We start from the raw sequence: 8,535 nt of genomic DNA, 5'->3' as shown, positions 1-8,535 counted from the left end.
TTATAGGGGTGCCTGAAGAAGAGAGAGAGCAAGGTATTGAAAACCTATTTGAAGAAATAATGACAGAAAACTTCCCCTACCTGGTGAAAGAAATAGACTTACAAGTCCAGGAAGCGCATAGAACCCCAAACAAAAGGAATCCAAAGAGGACCACACCAAGACACATCATAATTAAAATGCCAAGAGCAAAAGACAAAGAGAGTATCCTAATAGCAGCAAGAGAAAGAAAGTCAGTTACCTACAATGGAGTACCCATACGACTGTCAGCTGATATCTCAACAGAAACTTTGCAGGCCAGAAGGGAGTGGCAAGAAATATTCAAAGTGATGAATACCAAGAACCTACAACCAAGACTACTTTATCCAGCAAAGCTATCATTCAGAATTGAAGGTCAGATAAAGAGCTTCACAGATAAGAAAAAGCTAAAGGAGTTCATCACCACCAAACCAGTATTATATGAAATGCTGAAAGGCATCCTTTAAGAAGAGGAAGAAGAAGAAAAAGGTAAAGATACAAATTATGAACAACAAATACACATCTATCAACAAGTGAATCTAAAAATCAAGTGAATAAATAATCTGATGAACAGTATGAACTAGTGATTATAATAGAATCAGGGGCATAGAAAGGGAATGGACTGACTATTCTTGGGGGGAAAGGGGTGTGGGGGTGCGGGAAGAGATTGGACAATAATCGTGCACCTATGGATGAGAACAGTGGGTGGGGAGTGAGGGCGGGGGGTGGGATGGGAACTGGGTGGAGGAGAGTTATGGTGGGAAAAAAGAGGAACCAACATAATAATCTGAACAATAATGATTTAATAAAAAAAATAACATCTCCTCATTGCCACAAATATTATAAATAAATCCATGAAATAAAAAATTTAAAAAAAAGAATTCTTAGGTAACTAAATGTCTTTGTGGAGCTGCCTCAGAAACACTTCCTTTAGGGTGTGAAGCAGCCCTAGAAGGATACTCACCGAATTGGCTCATCTGGATATATGGACATAGAGCTGGTTTTCCCTAGTTTTTTTCAGTCTCGACAGATCTCATAAATACCATGAGAAATTGTGCCTCTGAGGCCAATAAGCCTCATGACAGTCAGCCTTCCATTAGTACTAAGATGGCCAGATGAGGATCCTTTGATACTTCTAAATTAACCTTATGGTCCAGCTGGTATGGCTCTGTGGTTGAGCGTCGACCCATGTACCAAGAGGATGCTGGTTCAATTCCTGGTCAGCGCACTTGAACAGGTTGGGGGCTCGATCCCCAGCAGCGGGTATGCAGGAGGCAGCCTGTCAGTGTTTCTCTCTCATTGATGTTTTTATCTCTCTCTCTCCCTTCTCCCTCTTCCTTCCTCTCTCTCTAAAAATCAGTAACAATATTTTAAAACTGAATTAATCTTTTGCATGCATAGTTATAAAAGCTGTCTATAAATTAGGCAGAAAGAATGGAAAGCATATTAATTGGTCTCTCAAATCTTTAAAAAGAGGATTTAGATAAATGGAGCAACCTAATAATTTTTACTTGACTTATCAAGGATATATACAGATTGCAAATGCCTCCAAAACAAAATTTGGATCCAACTATTCTGTTTGTGTGTGTCTATGTATGCATGTATGATGTAAATGTTAGATAATTTTATGCCACTGGATGCTAGTATTAAAATCAATTTAAAGGCAAGTGCTTGCAAGGATTGAAAAAAATAAACTAACTCATGCTTTTCAAGTTCACATGATCTAAAGTTAATCCTTAGTAAATAAAACCTAGTTTAAGTTTGCTGGTTTAAGTAAAAGACATGTCTTTATTTTGTCTTTTATAAAAATAAGTCCATGTTAATAATTGGCTTTTATGTCTATGAAATATGTTTCTAGAGGTTGTAAAATGTCTTCATAGCTTAGCTGGTGTGGCTCAGTGGTTGAGTGTTGACTCAGGAACCAAGAGGTCACCAGTTTGATTCTTGGAGGGGACACTGCCTGGGTTGCTGGCTCGATCCCCAGTAGGGGGCGTGCAGGAGGCAGTTTATCAATGTTTCTCATAGATGTATCTATCTTTCTAACCTTCTCCCTTCCTCTCTTTCTAAAAATCAATAAAAATATATTTAAAAATAACTAAAACGTCTTCATAAAAGTTCTAAACTGAAGAATGCAAATTGCTTACTTCTCAGTTTTCATTAGAAATTGAGGTTTTAAGGGTTAAACATCTCATTATACGTAGGATCAACTTTGAGGTGCTTCTGAAGGGTGTTTTAACGGTTAAAAACATCTCTATATGTAGAGCCCCTGGAACACCTCAAAAGATTTGAAATTGCATAGGAAACATTGTAAAATAAGTGATAAGCCCTGGCCAGGTGGCTCAGTTGGTTGGAGCATCTTTCCATGCACCAAAAAGTTGCAGGTTCAATCCCCAGTCAAGGCACATACTTGGGTTTTGGGTCCCATGCCCAGTTGGGGTGAGAACAGGAGACACCAATTGATATTTCTCTTTCACATTGATGTCTCTCTCTCTCCCTAAAAATCAATGAACATGTCCTCAGGTGAGGATAAAAAAATAAGTAATAAAAAAAAAACTAAATTAAAGAGTAAGTCGGGGCTATGGAAAACCCAAGATGGCCTTTTGATTCTTCCTGGCTCCCTGACATCATCGCAGTGCATTTAAACTGGACTTTTATGAAGGAACTTATTAGCTGACATTATTGAAAAGAGGCATCTTACACTATTACCAAGGTTTGACAGAGTCACAACAAGAAAATGCCAAGTTGGTAACCACTTCCTTTCAGAGAGCTCCCAGAAGACAAAGACTTTAAAGATCATTTATGCTGCCCCCAAAGGGGACAGTGACACCATCTCTTCCCTGCCAACCTCTGTGAGGTTGTCTCAAGTAATTAGTATGGAGGGCTCAAAACTTAAACGTCCAGCACAAAACGAGAAAGAGAGAGAGAGAGAGAGAGAGAGAGAGAGAGAGAGAGAGAGAGAGAGAACAGACACAGGAGATCCTGGGAGGGCTGCCACCTGGAGATTTTATTTGTTGGAAAGGATATCAAATAAAAGACACTCTCCAACCTCATTAGGAGGGACCTTGTCAGGCTCATAACCTCAGATGGACATCTACCACTGTCCATGAACATCCAAGACTCCTTGAGGACAAGAAGCCTCAGATACCAGAGGTAGATAGCTATCCTAAGTCATCAACAAGGCCTGGGTACCGATGGATTGATACTGAACTCAGAATCCATTTTGTTTGCCTTTAAAGATATTAGTTGTAATAACAACTATACTTACTCTTTGGATTTTTCTATGATTACTGAACATGTATAAGATAACTATTAATATTCTTTTCATGGCTTATGTAAATGCTACACTAAATGCCAAATAGAGAAAAATGAGACAGAAGGCTAAACTTGGATCATGATAGTTGACAGGATAGAAATGATTCAATGTTTTTTGCAATGAAGGCCATAAGACCTGACTGCCTTTCATTTGCCTGCCTTTCCCTTTTGGGAAAAAGTCAGCCTTAACTCAGATTCCATGATTATAGTATTGCCCCATCCCCAATAGTCAACAACAGGATATCAACACTGACCTGTCCTAGGAATGAGCCTTCCTAGCTCTTTGAGAACACACTATCAGATCAAAATGTTGGTTCACCAAAGCATCCTTCAGATTGATTTATGAGCAAAATGGATAAATGTGGATGAAAATAATGGGTTCTATGGAAAGCAACCTCACAGGGTGATCTGATCATAAATTCCTAACAGGGAAAGTCATAGTAGGTAGTCATAACTTCTTTAGTGAAAGGGTTTAAGCCAGCCCTGTCTCTTGTTCTTGTGCATCTAGGTTAACACACCTTTGAAATACCAGAAGTAATACCTCTCAAAGGGGGTATTAACTCTCAAGAAAGCACATAATCTTGTTAATTATTCTGTAATCCAATCCCCAGCTCCAGGTACATTCCCTCCTTATTTTCAAAAGCATAAAACTGTTATTCTCTGGAGCATTTGAGATCTTACTCCCTGGCATATCATCAGTTTGGCTCAAATAAACTCTTATAAAAGTTTTTAAAATAAATAAATATAATACATATACCAACCACAACATAAAGGTTAGTTAGTGGAGCGGGGGTGGGGGGGGGGGGGAGGGAAATAGAGGAACCTATATGGTAGTAAGGTGTCTCTCTACATTTACTTGAAGTGATGTAATATTAACACTCAATACACTGTAAAAGTTTAGGTATGTATATTGTAAGCCATAGAGCAAATATAATTAAAAAAGAGAGAGAGCTAGCTATATCCAAAGGACAATATATACATTAAAATGTAATATTAAGAAATATTTAAACAATTCAAAAGAAGGAGGAAAGTAAGAATAGAAAAAAAGCAAGGGAAATGAGAAAACAAATAATAAAATAATAGGCCTAAATCCAACCATATCAATAATTACATTAAATGTAAATCATCTAAACACTGCAATTAAAAGAGATGATCAGATTGGATGTTTTTTTTAAAGCCCTAACTATGTGTTGCCCAGAAGTAAACCATTTTAAATACAACATAAAAAGATGAATAAAAAGGCAGGAAAAGATATATCACAGAAAAACTAATCAAAAAAAGCTGGAATGTCTATATTAATGTGAGACAAAATAGATTCAGAACAAAGACACCACAAGGGACAAGGAGAGATAGTACATAATGATAAAAGATCAATTCATCAAAAACATCATTCTAAATGTGTTCGTAACAGAGCTTCAAAACGTATAAAGTGAAAATACACAGACGTGAAAAAAGAGGCAAATCCACAATTATAATTGGAGCCTTCAATGCTCCTCTCCCAGAAACTATAGAATTAGTAGAGAAAACCAGTAAGAATATAGACCTAGCGATGTTATTAACCAACTTGACATAATTGACCAAAAATGCACATTAAATGTTTTTTGTTTTTTGTTTGAGTGTTTTGTTTTGTTTTAATTAGTGCACATACATTCTGGGGCAAAACAAATCTTAACAAACTGAAAAGAACTGAAACTTTAAAAGTATGTTTTCTGACCATAACTGAATTACAATGTGCTATAAAGTAGCTCACTCTGTTACCTTTTGGTATACTTTCACTGTTTAACTTGGCAACTTCATTCAGCCAGAGTATATTGCTACATAACCAAGCTGACTTTGTTTCCAAATTACTTCCGAGATTAGTAGTGACTTAAGTGCTATTAGAGAATGTTTTGGTGCACAATACACATTTGACTATCAGTCATCATTTTCAATGGAAATAAATCCGAAAGGCAAGAAACTGTTAACATATCTGCAATGTGTTAGAATGAAACAATAGTTTCATCTTGGACATTTAGAAAACTTAGGCGGCAATTCTTTAATTCTGAAGAATTCCATTTTTTTGCTTGATGTAAGATCTGAGAATTGCTATTTCAACTTTTCCTGTAAAACATTCTTCTTGTAGTCTTAGGACCTTGAGCAATGAGTTTTATCATAATAGTGCAAACACCTTTGAAAGCAAGATAAAGCACGTAATAAAGCAATGGTCAGCAAATAACCCAAATGCATCAACTGTGAATTGGGTAGTAAATGCTACTCCTGCACCAGTGACTAATCATATATTCAAGTAACAAGTATGGCATTGTCTGCTGACAAATGATTTCTTTTTTAATATATATTTTTATTGATTTCAGAGAGGAAGGGAGGAGAGATAGAAACATCAATGATGAGGGAGAATCACTGATCGGCTGCCTCCTACGTGCCTCCTACTGGGGATGGAGACACGACCCAATCCTGGCATACGCCCGATGGGATGTGAACTGGACCTCCTACTTCAAAAGTCCGATGGTCAACCACTGATCCACACCGGTGGGGCTAACAAGTGATTTCTTAAAGGCAGATTATCGTGTCCTAACATATGGTGACAGGAGAAGATTTGACTCTGGGTGGTGGGCACACGGTGGAATATACAGAAACCCACATAGAAACCTACCACTGAAGCCTGTATGTTCATGTTAACCAACGTCACCCCAATAAATTTAATAAAAACAATATTTAACAAAAAAGGCAGATTATCACATAAAAAATCATAATATAATTAGCATCTTCTTATTAAAAATTATATTTTAGGGAGAGGCTGAGGTCATCCTTGGATTTGAAATATTTAAAGTGGATATAAAACTGTTTCAGCAATGCAGACAATTAAGTGTGTTGTTGTGGGCGATGGTGCTGTTGGTAAAACATGTCTTCTGATATCCTAAAAAGCAAACACATTTCCATCTGAGTATGTACCCACTGTTTTTGACAACTATGCAGTCACAGTTATGATTGGTGGAGAGCCATATACTCGGACTTTTTGATACTGCAGGGCAAGAGGATTGTGACAGATTACGACCTCGGAGTTATCCACAAACAGATGTATTTCTAGTCTGTTTTTCAGTGGTCTCTCTATCCTCATTTGAAAATGTGAAAGAAAAGTGGGTGCCTGGGATAACTCACCATTGTCCAAGGACTCTTTTCTTTGCTTGTTGGGACCCAAATTGATCTCAGAGATGACCCCTCTCTGATTGAGAAACTTGCCAAGAACAAACAGAAACCTATCACTCCAGAGACTGCTGAAAAGCTGGCCCGTGACCTGAAGGCTGTCAAGTATGTGGCGTGTTCTGCACTCACACAAAAAGGCCTAAAGAATGTATTTGACGAAGCAGTATTGGCTGCCCTGGAGCCTCCAGAACCGAAGAAGAGCCGCAGGTGTGTGCTGCCACGAACATCTCTCCAGAGCCCTTTCTGCACAGCTGGTTTCGGCATCATACTAAAAGCAATGTTTAAATCAAACTAAAGATTAAAAATTAAAATTCGTTTTTGCAATAATGACAAATGCCCTGTACCTACCCACATGCACTCGTGTGAAACAAGGCCCATAGATATGGCCCCTTTCCCCCTCTCAATACTAGTTAATTTTGAGTAATTGTGTATTGTCAGAAAAGTGATCAGTACTAGTGTTTGTTTTGTTTTTTGTTTTGTTTAAAAGCAAGGCATGCTTGTGATGACCCTGTGACAGACTAATTGGGGTTGTTGAAGCTGTTCCCGGGTTCCACTCTGGAGAGTGAACTGAGACATCTAGTATTTTCTTTTCTTTCTTTTTTTTTTTTTTTGTGGTGGGAGGGGAGGAGTGTGTGTGTGGAGTTTGTTTTTATTTAGTCATTTTTTTAAAATTCATTAACCATTGGACAGCCCTTTAGTTAGGTGAGGAGGATGGAGTGATTCCACTTTCCACATTCCACTTCCTAAATCTAGTTTAGAAAACATGTTCCCCCCGGTGCTCTTAGGAAGGAGTATAGTCAATGCCTCATTTAGTAACATACCCCTTTTTGAAAGTTGCCTTTTCTCTCCACTCTTGAGTAGGTTCAGTATTTGATGAAACTCATGAAAGTGGGTGGCACCTGTCTTGCCCCTCCTCTTTTCTAGGATGCACTATATACGGTGACTGACTTTCAAGAAATTTGTTAGCTGTTTGCTGATTTTTTTTCTGAAGTTAATGTCTAACTTCCTTCACTGATAAATGAAGAAAAGTATTGCACCTTTTGAAATATACCAAATGGATTAAGTACATAATTTTTTAAAAAACCATTTTTTCCTTGTCAGTCATTGTCTTAAATGCTTAGCATAGATGTGCAGCTTAATAGTGTATGATATGGTGTTCCTAGAACACAGCCGAAGACCTGGTATATATGAGGGGTGCTAGAAGACAGGTGTCTGTGGGATGATTCACATCTTCTTCAAGTTATGAGGACGGAGACCTGCTTCATGAAGAAGCTAGGGGTGGGGTGGGGGTGGGGAGAACATTTAACAACATGGGGACCAGTCAGGGGAATCCCCTTCTTTCTGTTTTGCATAAGGAACCCTAGAACAGCCAGTTGAGGCTCTAGTTTAATAAAAACCATGGAGAGAGTCTTATGAAGACTCTTCGTAAGTGTTAATAGGGATTTGATCAGCTTATTTTGTTTGCAGTTTCCAACATTGTTAAACATGTTTAGGTAATATTCTCCATCCTCCCCAAATCCTAATTCTTGTAGTTTCAATGCTTTCTCATGTCTCAATTCTTTGTATATGCATTCTTTTTGGATGTATTAAATAAACAAAAAAACCTTCAAAAATTATATTTTAGATGGAAAAATATACCTAGAAGAATTTTCCCTCACCAAGGACTACCTAGTAATCTCTCATGAGACTCTGCTTGGAAACACAATTTGGGAAATGCTGCCTTAAGGTTTACTTGGACTAGGAATTCCATGTTATCTATATGAATGCTCTGGGGTAACATAGTGTTCTGAAACTGAGGAAAACACTGGTTCGAGAAAAATATTTAGAAATATAGACCCCTGGAATGTGAGATGAAAACCAGAGCTTAAGAAAACACGAGAAATACAGAAACACCGCCGAATGAAACTAGGACCACATAGAGGAATGGATCTCATTTACAACTGGGTTTGAATGTGTGGTGTCAGGGCGTAGCTCTGCTTGACAAGTTGGACCGTAACATTTCCGGGG

The 8,535-nt window shown here is 37.9% G+C and overlaps 1 pseudogene; it reads left to right on the top strand.

The window, feature by feature from the left end:
- Window positions 1-6,120: 6,120 nt before the first annotated feature.
- Window positions 6,121-6,862, top strand: LOC139002247 (cell division control protein 42 homolog pseudogene; annotated as a pseudogene).
- The last annotated feature ends 1,673 nt before the right edge of the window (window positions 6,863-8,535 follow it).

This window comes from Myotis yumanensis, unplaced genomic scaffold (assembly GCF_028538775.1).
Source record: "Myotis yumanensis isolate MYYU_CA2020_CCGP unplaced genomic scaffold, mMyoYum1.0.hap1 SCAF_2, whole genome shotgun sequence".
Classification (NCBI taxonomy): domain Eukaryota; kingdom Metazoa; phylum Chordata; class Mammalia; order Chiroptera; family Vespertilionidae; genus Myotis; species Myotis yumanensis.
This window is presented reverse-complemented; position numbering and strand designations above follow the sequence as displayed.